This window comes from Neomonachus schauinslandi, chromosome 8 (genome assembly GCF_002201575.2).
Source record: "Neomonachus schauinslandi chromosome 8, ASM220157v2, whole genome shotgun sequence".
Classification (NCBI taxonomy): domain Eukaryota; kingdom Metazoa; phylum Chordata; class Mammalia; order Carnivora; family Phocidae; genus Neomonachus; species Neomonachus schauinslandi.
Window position 1 is genome coordinate 5,096,043 of NC_058410.1, and position 23,165 is coordinate 5,119,207.

At 45.4% G+C, this 23,165-nt stretch overlaps 1 non-coding gene and 1 pseudogene across 1 annotated transcript; both read left to right on the forward strand.

Annotated features, from left to right (window-relative positions):
- LOC110583161 overlaps nucleotides 1–23,165 on the forward strand; it is a 141,689-nt pseudogene that overhangs the window by 41,015 nt on the left and 77,509 nt on the right.
- Nucleotides 3,547–3,744, forward strand: LOC123325666. Its single transcript, XR_006540583.1, has one exon. It is a non-coding gene; the product is annotated as a U2 spliceosomal RNA (small nuclear RNA).

The following is a 23,165-nucleotide window of genomic DNA, read 5'->3' on the forward strand; positions in this document are numbered from 1 at the left end:
GGGGGGGGACAGGCGCTGCAGTGGGGACAGAGCCCGGAGTCTTTGCGTCCTTCATTTGAAGTCTTCACGGCCATGTTCTTAATTTGTTCACTGGTGTTCATTCCCCTGTTTTTATTGCTAACCTCTGTCATTTTGAGAGTGTAATATCTCCCTGACTGGGCTGCCTAAAAGTTCCTGAAAAATCCTAGGGAAGTCCAAGCCCCAGCCCCCATCCCAGCCCTCGGCATCCTGTGTCTCCTCTGCAGCTCTCCAAAGCTCCATCGGTGCCTCCTTCTGAACTTCTGGGAATGAGAAAAACCTGTCAGCAGAAGAGTAAAAGTGGGTAAAGTAATTATAAGACTTAGAGGCCAGAGGAGAGCCTGGGAGATATCAACCTTTTTATTCCAGATGAGAAAATCAAGAAATCACGCTATGGGCAAAGGTCACAAAACCCGTGAGCAACAAGTATTTATCTTGAACCCAAGTCCCTTGCTTTCTAGACTGTTCTCCTTCCACTTCTGCTCCGTGACGTTTCTCGAAGTTACACATGGAAGTGTGGGTCTGTCTGTGTATGCGCCCACCTGCTCAGTTCAGCCCAGGACCTTGGCCACCTGATCTCAGGTCACCATGTGCCTGAAAGGTGCCCAAACACATACAGACAGGTCTGCCCATGAATCCCCAGTCCTACCTCACATCCAGCCGGACTGTTCTGTTTCTTTCCTCTGCACCAGGCTTTCCACAATTAGAAAAAGCCCACAACAAGGATAACGAAAGAGGAATGAAACTTCGAAGAAGCTTTTCCTTCTCCGTCTATGTTTTTCCTGCCTTGGGTAATTAATGTCCTACCTCGTGTGTCCGCACACCCATTGACAGTGACCGCTCAGTCTTCGTGGTCAAGAAGACCTGGGTGGAGCCAACCTCAGCACAGCCCGGGGAGCATGCTCCAGTGGCTGTCAAAGAGGAAAGTAATTAATCCGGTGACAGACATGGTAAGTGAGGCAGCTGTAAGCCTGTGGCAGCAGGTCCTGGAGCAGCGATGAGTGCTTCTGTCTTCCGAAACGGTTGTGCGAGTCCTTCATCCTCTCTCCCTCCTCACCTCCCTCTCTCCTACTGTCCCCCTCTCTCTCTCTCTTCCTGTCTTCCCTCCTTCCCTCCCTCTTTCCTTGCTCAGATCCTTTCTTTCTTCCTTCTTTTCTGTATTTCTTTTCCTTTTTGCCAAAAAAGAAGCAGCCAGTGATCCTTAGTATCTTATAGGATCTGTCACTAAAAGGAGAGATGTCATTCAACCACCATCATTCACTTTTCATTCATCTAGCACTTACCATAGGTCCATAGGCACTGCACTGGAAGTCACAGCTACGGAAGATGCTGGAACCAGCTCCCAGCCCTAGGCGGATACTTGAATGCTTGCTGCCAGCTCTCTTTGGCCAGTCCTACCTGGTACATCTGAAATGTGCAGATCTGAACTGGGACACCCATCCATTCAAGTCACCTTCTAATCACGCATTATGGACCTCTTTGCTCAGGACAGGAGGGCAGATAGCCAGAGAATGACACACTCAGCTGCCAAGGCGTGGAGCAGCTCCACGGGTCCCCCCAACCCAAGGATCCCGGGGGTGCCTTCTACCAAGACAGCACCCAGGAAAAACACGTGAAAGTGTCCAGTGCTTCCCGACGTTTGCTGGCTGTCTTAATTAAGGATGTGGTTGCTTCTTTGAAGCCATGATTTTCTTTTTTTTTTTTTTAAGATTTTATTTATTTTTTAGAGAGCGAGCGAGAGAGAAACAGCATGAGAGGGGAGAGGGTCAGAGGGAGAAGCAGGCTCCCTGCTGAGCCGGGAGCCTGATGCGGGACTCGATCCCAGGACCCTGGGATCATGACCTGAGCCGAAGGCAGACGCTTAACCATCTGAGCCACCCAGGCGCCCAGAAGCCATGATTTTCTAATAAAACACAGCTAATGATGATTAAGCATTCACTTGTGCTAGACACTGTTCTAAGCCTTTTTTATATATCAACCCACTTGAACTTCCCACCAGTCCTATGAGATAAATATCTAATCACCCCTCTTGTGGACTGAATGGTGTACCTCCAAAATCCATATGTGAAAGCCCCAACCTCCAAGGTCACTGTATTTGGAGCTAGGGACTTTAGGGGAGTGATTAAGGTTAAATGGGGCCCAAATCTGCTAGAACTAGTGTCCGTCTAAGAAGAAGAAGAGTCCAGAGCTCTCAGTACTCACACACTGAGGAAAACCCACATGAGGACATGGAGAGAAGGCGGGGGTCTGCAAGCCAGAAAGAGAGGCCTTAGCAGAAATGGACCAGGACGGCACCTTGATGGGGGACTTCCCACCTCCAGGACTGTGAGGAAATATTTCTGTTGTCTATGCCACCCAGTCTGTCAGATTACATTATGGCAACCCCAGCAACAAGCCCCAAATCAGTAAAGTGGGACTAGTAAGTGGGGGCCGACATTTCCTCACAGACAGCCCATGTTCTTACGCACCAGGCTGTGTGGCCTCCACTCTACTCACAAGTCCACATTCTCACCAGATGGCTCTTCAAAACACCTTCCAGAAATGCCTAAATGCAGTCCCATACAGTTTCAGTCAATTTTTTTCAAACTTCTAGAGCCAAATTTCCTAGAGCTGCTTTGAGATTCTGCAAATATTTGAATTTTAAACCTTTCTGACAATGAAAATAAATACATAAAAACACCACAAATACTCTAATATGTTATAAATCAAATTTAACACATCAGGCAACATCAAACTAACTAGAATTATCATTAGTTGATGTTATCATGAGTAAATGTTATAAAGTTTACTTACAAAACATTTAAATATAATATATAATACACAATTATATGACAGGATCCTTCTCCTATATAGTAAACTCTATAATGATATATGATATAAAATTATGTGTAATTTTACTTGTGTGTGTGCTTTTCTATACTGAGTTTTCATAGGACCTTTTGGGTTTGAGCCCATTCCTCAAAGATAGGAAGTGAGTAATTTGGAAAGAAACCAACTTTAACCTGTTTTATGTATTGGGGCTTGTATTAGTCTACTTGAGTTGCTATAACAAAATTACCACAGACCAGGGGTCTTAAACAACTGACATTTATTTCTCACAGTTCTGGAAGGTGCCCGCAGGGTCAGTTTCTGCTGTGGACTCTCCTCCTGGCTTGCAGACGGCTACCTTTCTTAAACGTTTTGTCTTCACATGGCACACAGAGAGAGGGAGCGAGCAACTCTCTTGTGTCTTTTCTTAAAAGAGCTCTAATCCCTTATCAAACCACTACATTGAACACCTGAAACTAGGGTCACATTGTGTGTCAATTATAATTTAAAAAAAAAAAAAAAGGTGCACTCCCATCATGGGAGTTTCCACCCTCCTGACCTCATCTAAACCTAATCACCTCCCAAAGGCCCCATCCCCCAAAACCATCACCCCGGGGGTTAGAGCTTCAACATATGACATTGGTGTGTGTTGGGTGGGGAGGGGGACCACAATTCAGTTCTTATCAGGGTTCCACAGAGATTTTTCATTAAAAACAGAGAATCGCTTCTCGGCCTTTTGGCTAAGATCAAGTGTAATTAAAAACAGAATTTCGTCACTTAAAATTTTTATAAATCCTCTCTGAGCCATGTTCTTTCAGGAATTAAGAAGTTTATTTGTCTTTAGTGTCAAGGTAGAATGTACAGACTGCTTGTCAATTCCTATTTGTGTTTTCATGTCACAACTGGGGGAAAATCTTTGACTTCTATTTATTTCCTGGTACAGGAAATTCACTGAGGTAATATATACAAAAATCTTTCATTAGCATGCCTTTAAACATCACTAACTTTTGACCAGCATCAAATACAAGTCAGGTGGGGCTGCCTTTGAGGACACCACTGAAGCAGGTTTTGTTTTTAATAGAAGTGACTCTGAGATAAAAGAACTCAGGTGTCTGTCCAAAGTCATCTCTTTAAGAACTTGAGAACTCTGAGAGTTTATAAAATTGATGTACCACAGCTTGGTTTTTTAACCATTCAGTGGCCTCTCTTTCATCTATATGGGTTGGGGGAAAGCGATCTTCATTTCATTTTAACACTACTGACCAATGAGGGTTTCTCCACTTTTTGTCTTACTCAGCACTAAGTGTCTAGCTCTACTGAGATTAAGGTACAACCCATGGATCTAAAATCAGGAGATTCAGTTATGCCTTTCAGTGTTTCAAAGACACAATTAACACTTATTCTGTAACTTATGTTGCATGCCCTCCCTACCTGGGTTCCAGCTGTGTGACTACTTCTAATGTGGTCCCAGATTACGTGTCATCATGTGCACCATGACTTTCTCCTTTCTCATCACTCCCCCCCCAGCAACCTCCTTTAAGAACCCTTGCACCACAATACTTGAGATTTAGTCTATGTCTCCATTAAGAGTTCAACTTCCAAGGGTTTATAACCATGTCATAAAATTTTGCCTGGAACTAAGGGAAGGAAGAGCTCTTTTGTACACAGCACCACGAACTGAGAACAATCTAAGGAGAGGCGTTCAGTTGCTTCGAATGATGCATATCGACAGATTGTGCCAGAACCATCCTGCAACTTGCAGATCAGCATCCAGTGTAGCAGAAATCCTCCATGGGTTTACTCTGAGGGATAATTTACCAAAGTGGGGGCAGAAATTGGGAACAACCATGTGGAAGTCCCAAAGCAAAACAGCCCAATCTAAAACAGAACTGCAGAAAACATCCTTAACAGAGATATGAGAAAGAATCTCAGTTTCTTCAAATAGGCTTCTAACCAACTTCATCTCTGATTTTCTTGTGTATGTAACTTAGACAACTCTCTAGAGGCACGGGTGTCAAGCACAATCCTGAAACACATAAATACAGATGAAGGGAGAGATACAGAGAAAACGAAAGAGCAATTACAACAGAAACCCAACCTCTTCCATTAAACAGTGTCATGAAGGGGCTGTCCTGACAAGTAATTGAAATAGATTATTTTCTTTCCAAATTACTCACTTCCTATCTTTGAGGAATGGGCTCAAACCCAAAAGGTCCTATGAAAACTCAGTATAGAAAGGCACACACACAAGCCTTCTCCCTTTTTACTAATTTTATTGGTTGCTATAGTCCTTCTAAACACACAAAAAGTCAAGGATATACTTCCATGTAGAGAATCTCAGCCTCCCAGCCGTCTGATAAACTTAAATCAATATCATAATGGCATTGGGTCTCTCAGCTCAAAAAGCTGATATTATTTAAGTGTAGGGCACTTTCTACTTAAGCACACAGGGGGAAACGATATGGAATCAGGGTGGTGAAGACTTACTATAAAGTACAGTCATCAAGGCAGTGTGGTATTGGTGAAAGAAGAGAAGTGTAGATTGGATCAGTGGAACAGAAACGAGAGCCCAGAAATAAACCCACATAAACACTGTTGATTGATCTTCCACTGAGTAGCAAAGGCAATGCAATGGGAGCAAAGATAGTCTCTTCAACAAATGGTGTTAGAACAATTGGACATCCACATGCAAAAAACAAATCTAGATAGAAACCTTAAACCAGTCACAAAAATTAACTCAAAATGTATCATAGACCTAAATGTAAAATAAAATTCCTATAAGATAATTTAAGAGAAAGCCTACATGACCTTGGGTAGGATGATGACTTATTAGACACAACACCAAAGGCATGATCCAAGAAGGAAATAACTGATAAGCTGGACTTCATTAAAATTAACAACTTCCGTTCTGCAAAGACACTGTCAGAAGCGTGAGAGGACAAGCCACACAGTGGAAGAGAGTATTTGCCAAAGACACAACTGATAAAGGACTGTTATCCAAAATACACAAAGAGCTCTTAAAATTCAACAATAAGAAAACAAACAACCCAATCAAAGAATGGGCCCCAGATCTTAACAGACACCTCACCAAAAAAAGACATAAAGGATGCAAATAAGCATATGAAAGGATGCTCCACATCATATGTCATCAGGAAAATGCAAATTAAAATAGAGAGATACCACTATGCAGGAACAGGAATGGTCACCATCTGGGAACACCGACAACACACATGTTGGTGAAAATGTGAAGGGAAAGGAACTCTCATTCACTACTGATGGCAATACAAAATGGTGCAGCCACACTGGAAGACAGTTTGACAATTTCTTACAAAGCTAAACATACTTTTACCGTAGGATCCAGCAACTGTGCTCCTTGGTATTTACCCAGAGGATCTGAAAACTCAATGTCCACACAAAAACAGATGTTTATAGCAGCTTTATTCATAGTTGTCAAGACTTGGAAACAACCCAGATATCCTTCAGTAAGTGAATGGATAAATAAGCTGTGGTACATCCAGACAATGGAATGTTACTCAGCACTAAAAAGAAATGAGCCCTTGAACCATGAAAAGACATGGAGGAAATTTAAATACTTATTACTAAATGAAAAAAGCCAGTTTGATAAAGCTACATACTGTACGATTCCAACTCTATGATGTTCTGGAAAAGGCAAAACCGTGAAGACAGTAAAAAGGGAAGTGATTTCCAGGGGTGAAGGAATAGGGAGGATTGAGTGGAGCACAGAGGGCTTTCAGGTCAATGAAAATACTCTCTATGATACCATAATGCTGGATACGTGTCCTTATACATTTGTCCAAACCCATAGAATGTATACGAGTACAACCCTCATATGAACTGAGGACTCTGGGTGATAATGATGTGTCTATAGGTTCATCAGCTAGGGAGTGATGTTGATAATGCAGAAGCAGTGCATATGTGGGGGCAGGTGCATGTGGGGGTAAGTGGGGAGGGAGGTGCATGTGCAGGGGCAGGTGCATGTGGGGAATCTGTGCTGTCTTCTCAGTTTTGTTGTGAACCCAAAACCGCCCTTAAAATATGAACTCCTCTTTTAAAAAGGTGAAAGAAATCGATCCAGTGAGCAAACATTGAAAATCTACATTGCACAGAACATTATTCCATGCTCTAGGAGAGGGAGGGAGAGGAGAACACGCAGAGAGGGAAGGAGGTAAAGAAGGGAGAAAAAAGATAGTGCACAAAAGAAAAGGAAGAAAAAAACATAGAAAAAGACTGTGCTGTGAACCCTGATAAAGTCTCAAGGAAAGAAGAGAGATGATGATAGAAAGATAATCTTAGCCATTTTGGTAAAGTGTTAACTTGGTGAAGACCAGAAACGATGAAAGCCAGGTTTGAGGTGGTGGAGGCCGCGAGCCACACTGAGTGCGCCCCACCATTCAGGTCATCCAGGGGCGAAGAAAACGGCCAGCTCCCAATTTTTGGCACTCAGTTTTTCCTCTCTTTAGCTTGAGGACCCCTGCCTCGGTTTACTGCACCCTTTGCTGAGAAGCTTCTGGTCATTGATATGCCCTCGTTTCCTCCAGGACCCCGGGGCCAGTAGGAGGAGCGAGAAAGAGAGCCCCACCAGTGTTTGGTTAGGAGCAGAGGGAAGGATGACCCCCACTGCAGCCTGGGACCATTTGTTTACTGAGCAGCTACTATACCCTGAGCGGGAAGAGAGCAAGACACCCTCCTGAGGCGTTATTTCCACCCCAGCCAGGGTGGCCTGGGATCCCAAGGAGGGAAGCCAGGGGAGTCTCCGGCTCAGCTCAGAGAACAGCGTGTTCACCAGGGCCTGACGGGGCTGATCCAGAAGAATCGGAGGGTCGTCCCTGAGCAAACCCCCAGGCAGGGAGGGTGAGGCCGGTGGGCGTCCGCCTGGCAGCAGCCTCGGCTTGGGGCGGGGGGGCGGCTAACAGCATGACACGGATGAGGGGGAGCTGGAGGCGTGGGGGCAGTGGGAAACTCACGGTTATGGACCTCTCCCATGACCTGTGACAGCCCGCTGGAGCGGGGTGGGCAGCCCTCAAGAGTCTGAGTCCTTTGCTCGGGCCCTGTGGGCACTCTGTGGTGGATCTGAACCCAGACACCTGAGCTCTGGCACCGCCCCCCCAGTCCCCTCCCAGAGCCGGGGATCGGGGCGAGGACGCAGGGGGCTGACACGTTCCGGAGCCAGCTCATGGGAGCCACCGGCACGAGACCGTAAGTGCCACCGTCTCTCCGAACGAGGGCACCTTGCAAAGTCCTCGCTTCCAGTCCCGAGAGCCGCTAGGGTCCGGTGGCTGCGAGGGTGGGCGTCTCCCCAGGGGACATCAGGCCCACAGTCGCCAGTGCTGTTGCTTTCAACGAGGTTCAAACTGGGTAGAAAGAAACAGGGATAGGGCTTCTTCGGGGACCACACGGTCGGTCCAGCGGGTCTGGGGAGGGCGCGCCGCAGGCTGGGGGCGGGCGGAGGTTGCTGCCTCCCGATGGCGGGGGGTGGGGGCGGGACGGGGACCGAACTTGCTCTGGCCTCCAGCTCAGCTGTCAGACTGGGAATCTTTCCAGATGAGTCTTGGTGTTCCAAAGACCGCACAGCTTCTCGGTGGAGTCAGGAACAGGGGTGCTTTCTGTGCCAGGCCCCACAGAACAGGTTAAAAGAGTGAGAATTCCAGCGAAAAAGTGCAGCTAGAACTTGGGAAGAACTGGTTAAAGCGAAATCATGCCAGCTGTCCCTCTTGCCAGAGGCCTTGAAATGGCGGAACCTTAAAGCGTGGCCACTTATGATGAACCCAGAGCATCGCCGTTCAGAGTCACCGGAGCACGTTTTGGCTGTCTGTTTCATTTTAAGGACATCAGGAAATAAACGGAATTCAATAAATTCGGATTCAGGGTCCACTTCAGGACACAGGGGTCCTACAAACGTAGGATCACCCTACAGAAGTGAACCCTCATTTTCTTGTCCAGATGGCAGGGTTGGATATAGGCTGTCGCTATCCCATCCTGGGGCTGCCCCGGCCTTCTTTCTGTAGGATGCCAGCCCGCTTCCATTCTAAGCGGTGGGGGATGCTGCTGCTCACAGCCTAGGGAGGCCACCTGAGCTTGCCATCTCATCTCTCTGTCCCACCGCCCAGCAAAGTGCTGCCAAAGAGGTGGGCATTAATGCCCCCCCTCCCCCCTCCCGGCAGAGCCAGACACTTTGCCTGGCCCTCATTGGTCAACGTGGGGGTTATTCTTTCCTCTCTCCACCGAGGTTGCTAAATCTGGACGAGGTGGCTGGGCGTTGGTGGAGAGGTCTTTTCTGCAGAATGGAGCTTTGCAGGGGCCCAGCCATCAGAGCCAAGGGCTCCATGGATGTGGATGCTTCTGCTTCCCGACCTGGTTCTGCTTGCTGAGGCTCCGGCTTTTTCCTTCATTCCTGGGAGTGACTCAGCTTTCTTTCCTGCCTGGAAAACCAACGCGCCCCCTTGACCCCTCAGGCTATCTGCTGAAGTTCACCTGGAGCTAGAGACTCCAGCTGCTCACTGAGCTCTCCCTTTCTTCCAGAAGCCACTCAGCTGAACTAAGGGTTAGGAACGTAAGTGAGGAAGGAAGGAGAGGACACTTGCAGTCATTGGTAGAATGTGATCAACGTGCTCATTTACGAAACAGACTCAAAAGACTTGATAGGATAAACTTAAAAGGAGTTCGGTTTCATGAAAAATCCCAGACACGAGAGAAGTCCAGGTGATGATTAGAGTGGCCCAGAGGCAATGCGGGAGCTTGGCTACACCAGATGAGGCATGAACAGACAGGACATTATGAAGGTACGATTATCAGAACTTGAGGCCCACTTGGGGGCTGTTTCCTCGTTACTTGACTTTTCTCTGCTGGTGAGAAAGATTTGGTATAGTAAAAACTGCAGAGAGCAATATTCTTGGAACCAATCTCTGATTGCACTTAAAAATATATAGACAGCTTTACTCAGGACCTTGGGAGAGAAGTTCCTGATCATATCTGCTCATATTCTTCCAGAGTGCTCCTCACTTGAGGACCGTTATACCCTGACAAGCAAAGTTCCTATAAATGTAAATAAATTGAAAACGAGGCCCTGGGACAGAAGCAGTCAGATTACAGCTGGGCCACCATGGGTAGGCCTATGATTATTGAGAGATCCAGAACATGGACTGGCATCCACTGTGCAAGCCAATGACATGGACCCGGTTCCAGGATTAGTCCTCACAGTTAGTGTGAAAGTGACTCCAGGGTTTCTGAAGCTGCCCAAGCTACCCTATGTCCTAAAAACCAGATGAGGGTGGTTGCTGGGGATGCACAATTGCAAGAACCCCAACATGTGTAGCAAGCTGATGGCTGAGGGAAGAACAGGATATTGCGCAGATGTGAAAAAATTTTTTCTAATAAGAAATTCAGCCAATGAACAATGTTACAAGTCTGAACTAACTCCCAACTTGAGGTATAAGCAATCATAACAGGCCCTTTGGAGAGACAGATCTTTCCATGGGAAACCCCGGCTTTAGACCAAGTCCCTCTAACATATCTAAAATGTCTTCACACCGCCAAACCCTAGCCCGACTCATAACTCAGCTACTCACTCAGGCTGTGGAGAAGCACCTCTGTAGTATTTATTTCTAGTATTAGAAACTCATGCTCTGTTTTGAAGAGTTTTATCATGTTCAACCAGGAAAAAGATCTTCCCTCTATAAAATCTAAAATTGTATTGGGAGAGGGATGCCTGGGTGGCTCAGTCAGTTAAGCATCTGCCTTCGGCTCAGGTCATGATCCTGGAGTCCTGGGATTGAGCCCCGGGTCAGACTCCCTGCTTAGCGGGGAGCCTGTTTCTCCCTCACCCTCTGTCCCTCCCCTCACCCATGCTCTCTCTCTCTCAAATAAATACATAAAATCTTTAAAAAATAAAAAAATAATTTAAAAATTTTTAAAGTATATTGGGAGAATGTATAACATCTTACTGTTTTAAAAGTTTAGAAAAGCAAAATTGATAGGGTCATCTTGGATGATGTATGCTGGTGTTGATTCGTAATTTGGAACTGTGACCTCCCAGCCACATGCCCTTCTGCTCACCGGCTGGTCTGTACCCAAACTGTAGCTGGGGGCTGGGTAGGAAACAGTCTCTGAGAAGTTGGTCTTGTGAAATGAACACTCTCAGATGACTATAAACGCCAAGGGCTCGTTGTCCTTGGGCTAGCAGCAATGACATCACCTGAGAACTTGTTACAAATGCAGACCCTCAGACCCCCACCTGGACCCTCCCTGCTGCTGACTTGTACGGATGTCCAAGTTTGAGAAGCACTGGATGGGAAAGGAGATCTATCGTCCTAGACCCAAATCCCCTGACATGGGTAGCACCCAGGCGTCACGCCATGTCACAGGCTAGTCCCGTAATGGCCATGACAAAAAGCCATTTGCCAAAACATAATCTAGATTAATGTGCTAAGAAGGCTTGCTTTCACAAACTCTCTACAAGCACTTGTTTGTAGAGACTGTGGACTGTGCTTTACTCAGCAGCACATCTGGTGATTCCCGTCTTAAGGGCAGGAAGGAATTCTATTTGAACACGGGACGTCAAAGGTGACGGAAAGAGGCAGGGCCAATTCTTATTTATGCACTGAAACCCGAGCTAAGTAATCACCTCTTAATTCTGATAGCAGCAATAAAACACAACATTTATATAATGCCTTTTTCTTGGCAAAGCACTTTTAATGTGCATTATCTTTATTGACTGGTAACCAGGGGACTATTCAAAAATGACATATAATTACTTATTCTCATCTTTATCAGTAACTGGATCTTCTGTGTCCCTCCAATCATCATTGTTTCTCATTCCCCAAGGTGGTGCCTTATCCTTGAGTCACCGCTTAGACCGGATTTTGAGCTCAAATCAGAGCACATCATCAGTCCTCTGGTACTGCTTTGGCTCACATGTATCCCACATCCCTCATGCTTCCCAGATTGGGGGCAGGCGGTGGGGGGGGGGGGGTTGCACCAAAACTCCAGCAGGAGAGAGACTACACATTCCTGGGAATGTGGTTATACTAACTCTCACTTCGACAGTGCAAAATCAAATATCCATTTGCCTTCCTGAAGTTTAACCTTGAGAAGAAATGGATTCAAAGAAGTAAAAGTATCTATTGTTCATAGTCATGGTGATTTTTTTCTCCACATTAAGAAAAGCTACTTTCAGCAGTTCATTATAACTCTGTCTTCTGACTGCTCGTCGAATATTAATGCAGTTGCCTTTTCTGTAAATTGTGCAACTCAGTGGGCAATTTTCCTGAATGAAGATAAGCAAAATTTCTCTAGGATTTATATCTTTCTCTCCCATCTACTTCTATGTCCATACACATAGTTTAATGTTTTCCTTTAAAGAGGGAGAGCGGGTGAGGGGCTAAAGAGCGCACGCAAGCCTGCTGTAAATATCTGTTTTCAGCCCAAGAGAAAGGCTGGAACATTCTGTCATTTTCTCCACTATACAGAGCCTGTATTAGTCTTTCTAAAAAGGGGGGGCGCTCCATGTATTTGAGACAAATTTTTCTGCACTCTGAATGATATGTGGCTTTTTATGTTTATGAAACTACCATCCAGCGAAAAATAGCAGCCTAATATTTTGACATGAAGGTCATTTGAAAGTTTTACTGCCTGCAAGTGTGATCCATTTTGTTGACAAAAAGCTCTCCCAGGGCTCTTTAAGAAGCCCCAGCCTGCTCGACTTTTCTCTGAGTTTGGCATTTCTGCCCCCTCCCACCAGACTAATTATCAGCTCATTAAGGCTGTCCTAATGAATTATGTTACAGCATTAAGAGAGGGTTTAGGACAAATGTCAGTGTCAGTGTGTGTGTGGGAGGGGGGGAATGAAGTGAATGGGAGGAGGGGGGGGGTCACAAATTCCATCCACTGGGCCACTGAAGCTTCTGTGATCCGGCCAGGCTCAGCACACACACCAAAAACTCATAAATATTTCAGCTGCCGTGAAGTTCAGACGGATGTAAACATGCTCTTGGGAGAAGCAGGCTCCCTCTTGCTCCCTGGTTTTGCAGACACAGACATTCTCCCGCAGGTGACGTGGCCCACGCATGTCTGGGTGGACACTCACACGGAATTGCAGAGGCTGTGAGGAGGAAAGGGGACTCAGAGGGCATCTGCCGGGGACTCGGGCAGGCCAGGCCAGGAGCATTTCTGCTTTTCTGCTGAGAGGACTGAACCCTGACGGAGGCTGGGGGGCGGCGCTGGGGGGCCAAGGGGGGAAGGGACATTGCGGGCACAGTCTGGCTCCATCTCTTTAAAAAACACACAGGCGATTACACTTTTACTACTTGCTTGTTTTATTCTTTTGAGTGTTCAGCAGAATAAGACGCCCCGGTTTTTCTTCAACCTTCAGGACACTTGCTGCCCTGAGAACAAAGATGGCCTTTTATGCTCCACTTGTCTCTAGCATAGCATCACAATAACAAAATGATGCAGACAGCAGCTCCAAACTAAATCAGATCCTACAACCAAGTTGAAAACCGAATTAGAGAAAAACAAAGCACAGCAATACATTTTAAAATGCCAAATGTATTTTAAAGGGCTCGGTTTTTATTTTTCTCCAGAATTATGTCAGTGATATCGATCATAAGGGTATTATTTTCTTATTTCAATAATAGCCCACATCTCAAGCCTTCTATTTACTAAGTTTTTCAAGAAAAGAAACACCAACCTTGTGAAAGTACATCACAAGCATCTGACTTTGGTTTTTGTGGGTTTTGTTGTTGTTTTTTACTTATAATTATACTGATGTTGTTTTTCTTCACAGAGCTTCCCAAAGCACCATCCGGCTGAGCCAGCTGAGCAGCCACACACAGGGGCCACTCCAGCCCCTAATGAGAGGCAATCACCCTGGAGTTCAAGTACAGAGCTAATTAATTATCATATTTGGCAAAGAATCCCTTGTAGCTAAACAGATAATAGAGATGATGAATATTGCTCTATCTATGGACTTCTAGAACTATTTTTTTTTTTTTTGGTGTTAAATGATGCTTTTCTCAGACAACACAATAGCAAAAATTCACATTAGGGAAAAAATGGTTAATTTCACCAGTAATGTTTATCTTAACAAATTCATGACCACCAAAAGCAAGTGTAAATCTATGCCAATCTCTGAGTTGACATTTCCGTGCAGATCCCCAAAGCTTTAAGCGGCATAGATCATTTTAATCATGTCTTGAAAAATAGAGGCCATGCTCAGCTGGGAAGGAGAAACCTCCGCAGATCATGGGCGGTAGGTTATAGGACATCATCGCCGAGACCAGCCTCCTCCATTCACCTGCTGTACCCCGTGCACAGGCTCTCTAGAACACACTGCTTCTTCATTCTCTATTTATTTTTCTTTATAACAGCCTACATAATGCAAGAACTTATTGATCGATGATAGAGGAAACATACTTTAAATGTGGGGAGAGAAGTATCCAAATGTGGGGCCAAGAGAGGACAAGGAACGTAAAAATAGACCAGCGTAAGAATTCATTACTTTAGCTATACATTAATTCATCCATATGGTGTTGGAAGAACTTCTTTTCCTGGAAGTATCCAAATGATGAGGAGACATTCAACCACACACTTAAAATAGTTTTGGTGTAGCCCTTCCTAAGAAGATGGACCAGATAATGATACCCTAAACATACTGAGAAACTACTACACGCCAGGCACCAGGCAGGGATGATTCATTTAATTCTCACAATGGCTAAAAATGTGGGCATTGTTGCTACTTTGTAGACGGAGAAATGGCAGCAAGGCTGAGTTCCTGCCTGAGGTTGCAACAGTAAGTGACAGCAGGAAGTTTTAAACAAAGGATGCCTAGTGCTAGAGACCCCATTTTGTTGTTGTTGTTGTTGTTTTTTGGCAAGAACACTTAACACGAGATCTGTCCTCTTAAATTTTTATATGTATAACATATTAGTGCTGACTACAGGCACAACGTTGTACAGCAGCTCTCTAGAGCTCCTTCAGTCTGCATCACTGGAATGTTCTGCCCGTGGATTGGTGTTCCCGGTTGCCCCTTTCCCCCAGCTCCTGGCAACCACCGTCCACTCTTTGCTGCCATGGATTTCCTATTTTAAATACCTCCTATAAATGGAATCATGCCGAATTTGTCATTGCATGATTAGCTTAATTCACTTAATATAAAGTCTTTGAGTTTCATCCACGTTGTTACCTATTGTAGTAGAATCGACTTCTTTTTTAAGTCTGAGCGATATTCGGTTGCGTGTATATACCACACTTTCTTCATCCACTCTGCACTGATGAGCGCTTGGATTGTCTCCATATCTTGGTTACTGTGAATGATAATGCAGCGATCACAGGATCGCTGATTTCAGTTCTTTTGCATAGATACTCAGAAATGGGATTGTTGAATCGGAGGGTAGTTCTAGTTTTAGGACTTTGAGGAACTTCCAGACTGTTTTTCACAGTGGTTGCATCATTTTGCATTCCCATGGACAGTGTGCAACAATTCCCTTTACACCACGCCTCGACAGCGCTTGTCTTTGGGGGGGTCTTGATCATTGTCATCCTAACAGTCATGCGGTGGCCTCTCAATTTCCCTGGTGCGGCACTACCCCAGATCACGCCAGATGCCCAGGAGAAGTGTCCTCCAGCCTACGATCGCCTCCGATACCAGGGGGTGCGCTCGGTCAAGGGCGATGTGTCCCGGCCATGGCGTTAGATAGGCGTGTTTGCAGGTGTGCAGCTGCAGGGAGGCTAGACTTTGTAAAGGAAGATCAAAACCCGGCACCAACTGAACACACTCATGTGTGTAGAAGAGTAGAGAGGAGAGCTGTGTACATGCCAGACAGCTGCTGCCCGCAGCCGGGACCGAAGGACAGACACTGGAGAAGAGCATCTGGTCTAAATGAAGAAATGGTAAGCTCTCCTTCCTGTCTGTCTGTCCCTCCTTGGAGCTCGGTTGCCTCCAGCACAGCCTTTGTTTGTTTGGGAGCGGGTGGCTGACTCGTTGGGGGTTCGGTTTTTCTGTCTGTCTCCTTGAGGCCACAGAGGAACAAAGAGCATGGCTGGGACTCTGAGAAGGGACGCGGCGCCTCTTCCCTTTGAGAGAGAGGAGAGGCCCCGCTGGAGAGTGACAGCGCCAGCGCCCGGGAGGTGGCTCCTATCTGCAGGGCCATCACGCGTCCCGCGCCTATCAGCAGCGCCTGGCAGCTGGGGAGATACATTTAGATAAAGCAACCGGCAATCACCGATAACAAGCCCCTCAAATGTCAGGCACCACAAAGGACAGCATTGATTGCAGCCACCACCCGCCTCTGCCTTTCTTCGGCACTCGGCTCCTTTCTCTCTCCTTCTTCACACAGCAGAGCCGCTGCCTGGGATAATCTGCCAGTGGAAAAGGCCACTGTGCCTTACCCATATTGTGTTCTTTGCTTAATGGAATTTATCCACATCTCTCCAATTTCCGTCCCTTCCTGTGGCCCCCTGTGAGGCTGGTTTCCCCCCCCCCACCCCCAGCCCCAGCCATGCACAGGGCTCTGCTCTCCTCCTCCCAGAGGCCCCTGGCTGGCCAGGAGGATCCCCTGCAGCGGTGCTGGGGAGGGGAGGACGGAGGAAGTTAGAGGCCTGGGAGCCGGGCGGGAGGAAACTGGACAGAAGCCGGGAGACGTCTGCTATACACTGGTGGGTATCAAGAGTTGGAGAGATGCTTAATGCCAAGAAACTGGTCCACCTTCCCACTGAGCAGAGTACCTTTTCTGTGCAAGGAACTACCTTTCAAGTCCCTTTGAAGAGATATGAAAGGACACAGAGAAGGGGAAGAATGGCCATGAATACCGATGGCAGGACCAGCCCTAATATGTGGCCCATTCGAGCCCTCACACCCTGTTCTACCCCATGGCCTGGAAACCCACCATCAGAACCAGCCTTTGAAATGGCCAAAAATGTTGATAACTATGCAAACACACTGAGAAGGGGTCATGTGTCAGAGAGTAGCAAGGCCAACAACGCTGGAAGTTTTTTCATTTTAGTTTTTGTTTTTGTCATTTTGAGTATCCTACATAGTGCAGAGAGTTAATATAGCATCATTCCAGAATTGCTCTGCAGAGATAAATGCCTCCCAGATAGTGTTTGCTCATCCATTGGTGGTTTATATTGGCTCCAAATGAAACATATTTTCTAGTGACATGAGCATCTCCAAAAGGGGAAAATGGTAATATGCATTATTATTTTGCTTTTAATAGTTACTGGTAAATAATAGAGCACTATCTCTATTCTGGTCCACTGTGCTTAAAATAGTTGCTTTGGAGCAAAAACAGGAGTTAGACGTCAAAAAACTACTTTGGAAGATTCCTGTATTAAGAGGAGTTCAGGGCGCCTGGGTGGCTCAGTTGGTTAAGCGACTGCCTTCAGCTCAGGTCATGATCCTGGAGTCCCGGGATCGAGTCCCGCATCGGGCTCCCTGCTCGGTGGGGAGTCTGCTTCTCCCTCTGACCCTCCTCCCTCTCATGCTCTATCTCATTCTCTCTGTCTCAAATAAATAAATAAAATCTTTAAAAAAAAAAAAGAGGAGTTCATTCTATAAACAGAAAAGACAGAGCAGTATATCAAGTGTATCAGAATGTAAAGGGTTCAAACATTTTGATAACAACAAAGAGAAGAAGGTATGACAGGCAGAGTAATGGCCTCCAAAGATGTCTACATCCTACTGCCCCAAACCTGTGAATATGTTAGAGTACTTGACAAGGAGGAATTATGGTGGCAGATGGAATTAAGGTCGTCAATCAGCTGACTTTAATGTGGGGGCATGATTCTGGAGTACCCAGGCATGCCAGTGTAGTCTAAAGGGTCTTCAGAAATGGCAGATGGAGGTAGAAGAGAAGGCTAGAGCCATGAACTGTGGTGTGAGAAGGACCCCACCCACTGTTGCTAGCTTTGAAGATAGAGGAAGAGTCTATGAGCCAAGGGATGTTGGCACCTCTGGAAGCTGGAAGGTAAGAAGTCTCCAGAAGGAACCAGCCCTGTCAACATCTTGATTTTAGCCTTGTGAAACCCATGTTGGATCGCTAACTCACAGGACCGTAGGATAATAAATTTGTTTGTGGTCATTTGTTAGAGCAGCAATAGGATGCTAATACAGAAGAAGGAGGAAGAGAAGAGTTACTATTTATTGAGCGCTTACAATGTGCCAAGCCCTGGGCTAAGTATTTTGCTTGCATTACCTCACTCGGTCCTCAAGCCTCTCCTATGATATGGGCACTATTGTATTCACACTGGATGAGCAAACTAAAGTGGAAAAGGTCACAAGGTCTGATTTCAAATCATCAGCTCCTGCCCACTTACACTTATCCATGAATATCCCTCCATGTTTCTGCTACACAAAAGAATAAAATATTTAACGCACTTGTAGAGTTATGGCACACATTTAACCAGAGCCAGCAATCACTGTTTAGAGATTCAAATTCTGCAAATGAAATCAATAGGCTGGGGAGACATCCCTGAGTTACTGAAAAGCCATGTCAACTATCTCAACCATGAGATACTGGAGATTTCCTAGATGAGTTTGTGGGATCACCTTGCATGCAGCATTCACAGTGAATTCCTCCAAGTGTGCTTTCTGACTGAACCAAATTTGACATTTATAATGGCCCAAGAAAAGCATCTCCCTAATGATACCGAATCACTATATGTCACAGAAATCAAAGGTGACATTTCTAATAGAATTGCCATCTCTAACATGAAGGCAGGTGACTCCTTCCCAGAGTCAATGAAGCAAAAGAAGTCAGAGGAAAGTAAGACCCTACAGGGAAGATGGAGGGTCACACCCGTGCATCTGGGTGTGCCTATCTGGGAGAAGGCCGACTCTCCATGAAGAAACAACTTTTCAAGAATGTATGCTCTTCAAAAAAAAAAAAAAAAAAGAATGTATGCTCTTCATCATCCTTCAGAAAAAATCCCAAGCACACGTCATTAGGATATCTTGAGTCTTTAATGGTAACAAACCAAAAGAATTATATTCTACTGTGGCAGACAGCCAGCGGTCCAACAAGGATGCGTGCTCCCCTCAGTGCAATGTTGCTGCAAGGGAACGAATTTTCCAGTTCCTCTTGCATCCGGATGGAACAGTGATACTAGTTCTTACTAATAGGGATCATACGTAGAAATAACGTGTGTCTTTCTGGGCTGGATTAGGAAGCTAATGTGCTTTTACTATTCTTTTGTTCCCTTCCCACGGTGAACCTGGAAGCCACATGCAGAAAATAATGGCGTCACAATAGGGAGGGGGCTGGTATCCCTGAATCACTGTGTGGGACACCATCCCCTGAACACACTTGTTGGACTATTGCATAAGCAATAAATTCCATTGGGCTAAGCCACTAAAATTTCAGGGTTTATCCTGTTAAACCTGTTACAGCTGGTAGCATTATCATAATTAAAACATGCACTGAAAAGGTCAAGAGGAGCGTATCTTACGGTTTTGGGCAGCAATGCTGATAAGTCTCAGAGACAGCAAGTTGGAAGTCATTTCCCTGTGTGAGGTGCAACAATAGAGAATCCTCTGCAGTAGTTTTTCCCAAGGCCTTTTGCCAGAGATATTAAGGAGGTCACCAATCTTTAAAGCTCAAAGTTGTGTCTATTGGTCTGGAATTGATTCTGATAGAGAAAAAAACTAGTAAGGTGCATATTATATGCCTCACCCTGAGAATCAATGTTGATTTTGCAGAACCTTTTCTGGAGAATATCTTGCTTTTAGAAAATACCTTCTAAACATACCTCAAAATGTTCCTAAGTCCAATGCAGAAATATGCCACAAGAAAACATAGTTTTGCATATATTATTCACAATGTATAGACTGGAAAAAAATGACAATTCTTCAATGGATCTTCACAGATATTAGCTGAGCTTTAGAATATTGTTTGGGGGCATAAATTGCTTGAGGAGTTAACATTGCACCAAAATACCCTCAAGCAAGTAATGAGGCTTAGAGATAATGTAGGTGCCCTGAAGCCCCTTGTTGAAGGAAATTGAGCATTGGCCTTTCAAAGTCTAAAGTGAGCAAGAGTAAGGGAGGGAGACTCAGCCCTCCCTCCCTGGAAGTCTTATCCACAAGTAAGCACCCCATCACACACCCCCATGGTGAAGCTACCTGCTTCCACCTTAGAGATGATGTTTCCACCTTGCCTCTGCCCCAGCTTTGGAGAGACTGTCAGCAGGGCTGGTTCTCCCGCTGTCTCCAATGGAGGATGGGGTTGGCCAAGTCTACTCAACTCTTCCCCAGAGGTTCTCGGGTTCTGCCTTGCACCACTCAGGACATGCAGGGTTGTTGAAGACCCGGGAAACTCTTCCACAAAGGATTCTATTGACAATTCTAACCCACCTCGATTCTTGGGGCCGGGTAACCACAGATCACTATTAGGAGGTTGTTGCTATGCTTATACATTACAGTTACAATAACCTATTACTATTAGGTTGATTTGTATGGAATTCCTATTTTTATAGATCAGAAATGGGCAAATAGAACCGATTCATGTGATTCAACTTAATAGAATGCAAGCTATTTAGAAACTAAGAAGGCAGGGGCACCTGGGTGGCTCAGTTGTTAAGCATCTGTCTTCGGCTCAGGTCATGATCTCAGGGTCCTGGGATCGAGCCCCGCATCGGGCTTCCTGATCAGCGGAAGCCCGCTTCTCCCTCTCCCACTCCCCCTGCTTGTGTTCCCTCTCTCGCTGTGTGTCTCTCTCTCTCTGTCAAATAAATAAATAAAATCTTAAAAAAAAGAAAGAAAGAAAGAAAGAAACCAAGAAGGCAAATAGAACATCAACATTATCCTAGTTATGGTTCCCGAAGCTCCTGCCACATCACAGCACTCTGCCACGTGCCGCCCACACATGTCCCTCCGCCGTCACCAAATGCCCCGCTTCGCTCCTTAAGAGTAAACATCCACCCACAAAGGTACCACATATATTTTGAGCAGGAGGCAAAGTATACATTGTCTATTTTATAATACACATTATTCTCTTTAAAAACTAGTAAGTTCTCAATATAAAAACAGAAAATACAAACAGATAAAATTTAGTCTTGATCCATCCAAGAAATGGAACACGTTCAAATAATGCCGCATTTGAGGCATTGACCCTGCCAGACACTCAGTCACCTGCTTGTTCTAATGCTCAACCCAAGGCCAGTTTCCTCTTGTCACAATGAACTGCTATTCCTAGCACCCCATGCGATTCCTGGCAGCGTCACAATCCTGATGAGCAAAAATGAATTACAATTCTTTCTTTGAGTCTTAAAATATTAAAGCTCATAACTTTTGAACATATGCTGTACCTAAAATGTAACTGTGAAATTAAAGATGTGTGTTGTACTCTCATCCCCATCTCAGTAAATAACATTTTTTTTTTTTGCTTGCTTGCCAAGCTCAGTTTACCTTGTCTCATCGCCATCTCATGCGTTTTTTTATCCTTTAACTTCCACTGGTGAACATCTTCATCGGAGAATCTTTAGGAAACCCGACAAGAACAAAGGCAGCATTTGCCATAAGCAATGTGAATTGGGGACAAGCCCATTGGTCCATGTAAAGAAGGCTCAAACCTACTAGTACTTCCCGCATCGGTCTTTGCAGCTACCTTGTGCAGGTTTGAATTCTTAAATCCGTAAAATTAAGGGGGAAAGCCCATTATCTTCCTCACCAGGAATTCCTAGAAGAGAATGATGCATGCTACTTTGAAAAGAACTTTGCTCTTTCGGGAAAAGCATTTTGATTATCCTTTTTAATAACAAAAGCCCATTGATCTCTCCATGTTTAAAGTTCAAGAGGGAGAAAGAGGTGGTCCTTGTATTTCCATCCATGGTTTCTTTAAACACACCCTGTCCCCCTGGAGAACCTTATGGTGAATTCTACTAGCTGTCAAATCCTATTGCAGTGTCCATGTTCTCACAGCAACCTGGTCGGGGCCCCGGGAAACCAGAGCCTCCCCAAGGCTGCTCTTCCTTATTCCGTTAAAAAATCCTCCCCAGGAATTGTGCCAGGTGCTTTAAGGAAAGGAACATCATTCTTTTACCCACCTGTGGACATCAGCTAGACATCACCATCATCCCGATATTAGTACTATGTATTGACTGAGGACCCAGGATGGTCAAAGCAGGGATTGTGCTAATAGGGCCCTGAGAGCAAACGTCTACTTAGAACAAGGGAGACATGCAGGAAGTTCCTCTGCTTGGTGACTTTGCCCTTACTGTGCAGAGGGAGCAGAAAGGAGAAAAGTAAGTATCATTCAGGCTTAGTCACAATTTTTATCACTGGGTGAAAAGAACAAAAAGCCAAAGATCTATTAGGTCTCCTTAGCCAGAGAAAACTTGTAATTAGTATTGGGTGAGTCAGTTCTTAGAACAAGGCTGCAGTGGTATGAAAATGCCCCTCTAGCCCACAGTGAGCCACTTCCCACCCCAAATCCCAGCCCCCTGGAGCTTTCTTTGGACCAAGCTTGGAATCTGGAGTTAGTACAGTTAGGCACTGCCAAAGAGGGAATTTGCTTCTTTTCAAAGCAAAACACCTGTCTCAGGTTTGGTCACCTCTAGGTAATATGTTCATGTCAATATCCACAGTGCACCCCGGCCTCCTGGCCTCTGGGGATTTCTCTGTCTCTGCCCAGCTCTCAAAGGGCCCCCCGACAGCTTCCCTGCTCCAAGTAGGAACCACAGATATGGCTGTGAGGCGGCTCTTCCCTCAGCCATCGGCTCCCTGGGCCTCACGTTTGAGGACGGAGAGTAGCTTCAGTGTGAAGCGAGCAGGAAGCCCGGCACTGTGGGTCTAGCACAGAGAGGCCCACGGCTGCGCATCTCAGCCCTGCCCCAGCACAGGCATGCTGCTGAGCCCGCCTCTTGACAGGCGATCCCAAGTTTGCATCCAAGGCTTATCTCAGCTTTCAATGGAGCATCATGTCTGCTGCATGAAACCACTTTGAAGAAGATGAGTGTGTCATGTAATGAAGAAATATTTTGTAGGCTGATCTGCCACATGCTAGCTTGGTGATCTTGAAAATGGTCTTGGAAACTTTTGAGCTTTGTTTCAACCAGATAAAAATAATACCTCAAGATCAAGCTCTACTATGTATACATTAAGTGATTTGGGCAAATTATTTACCTTCACTAAACACCCACATTTTTACCTAGAAGATGGAGCTAATAATATAATCACAATTCTTATGGAGTTATTATGGGAATTGAGGAAACTTATGTAAAATACTTAGCATAACACTTGGAAGATAGTGGGCATTCATAAATATTAGACAATATTTATATGCTCATTATTCATCTGTTCACTTATTCGTTTAACCAAGATATGGAAA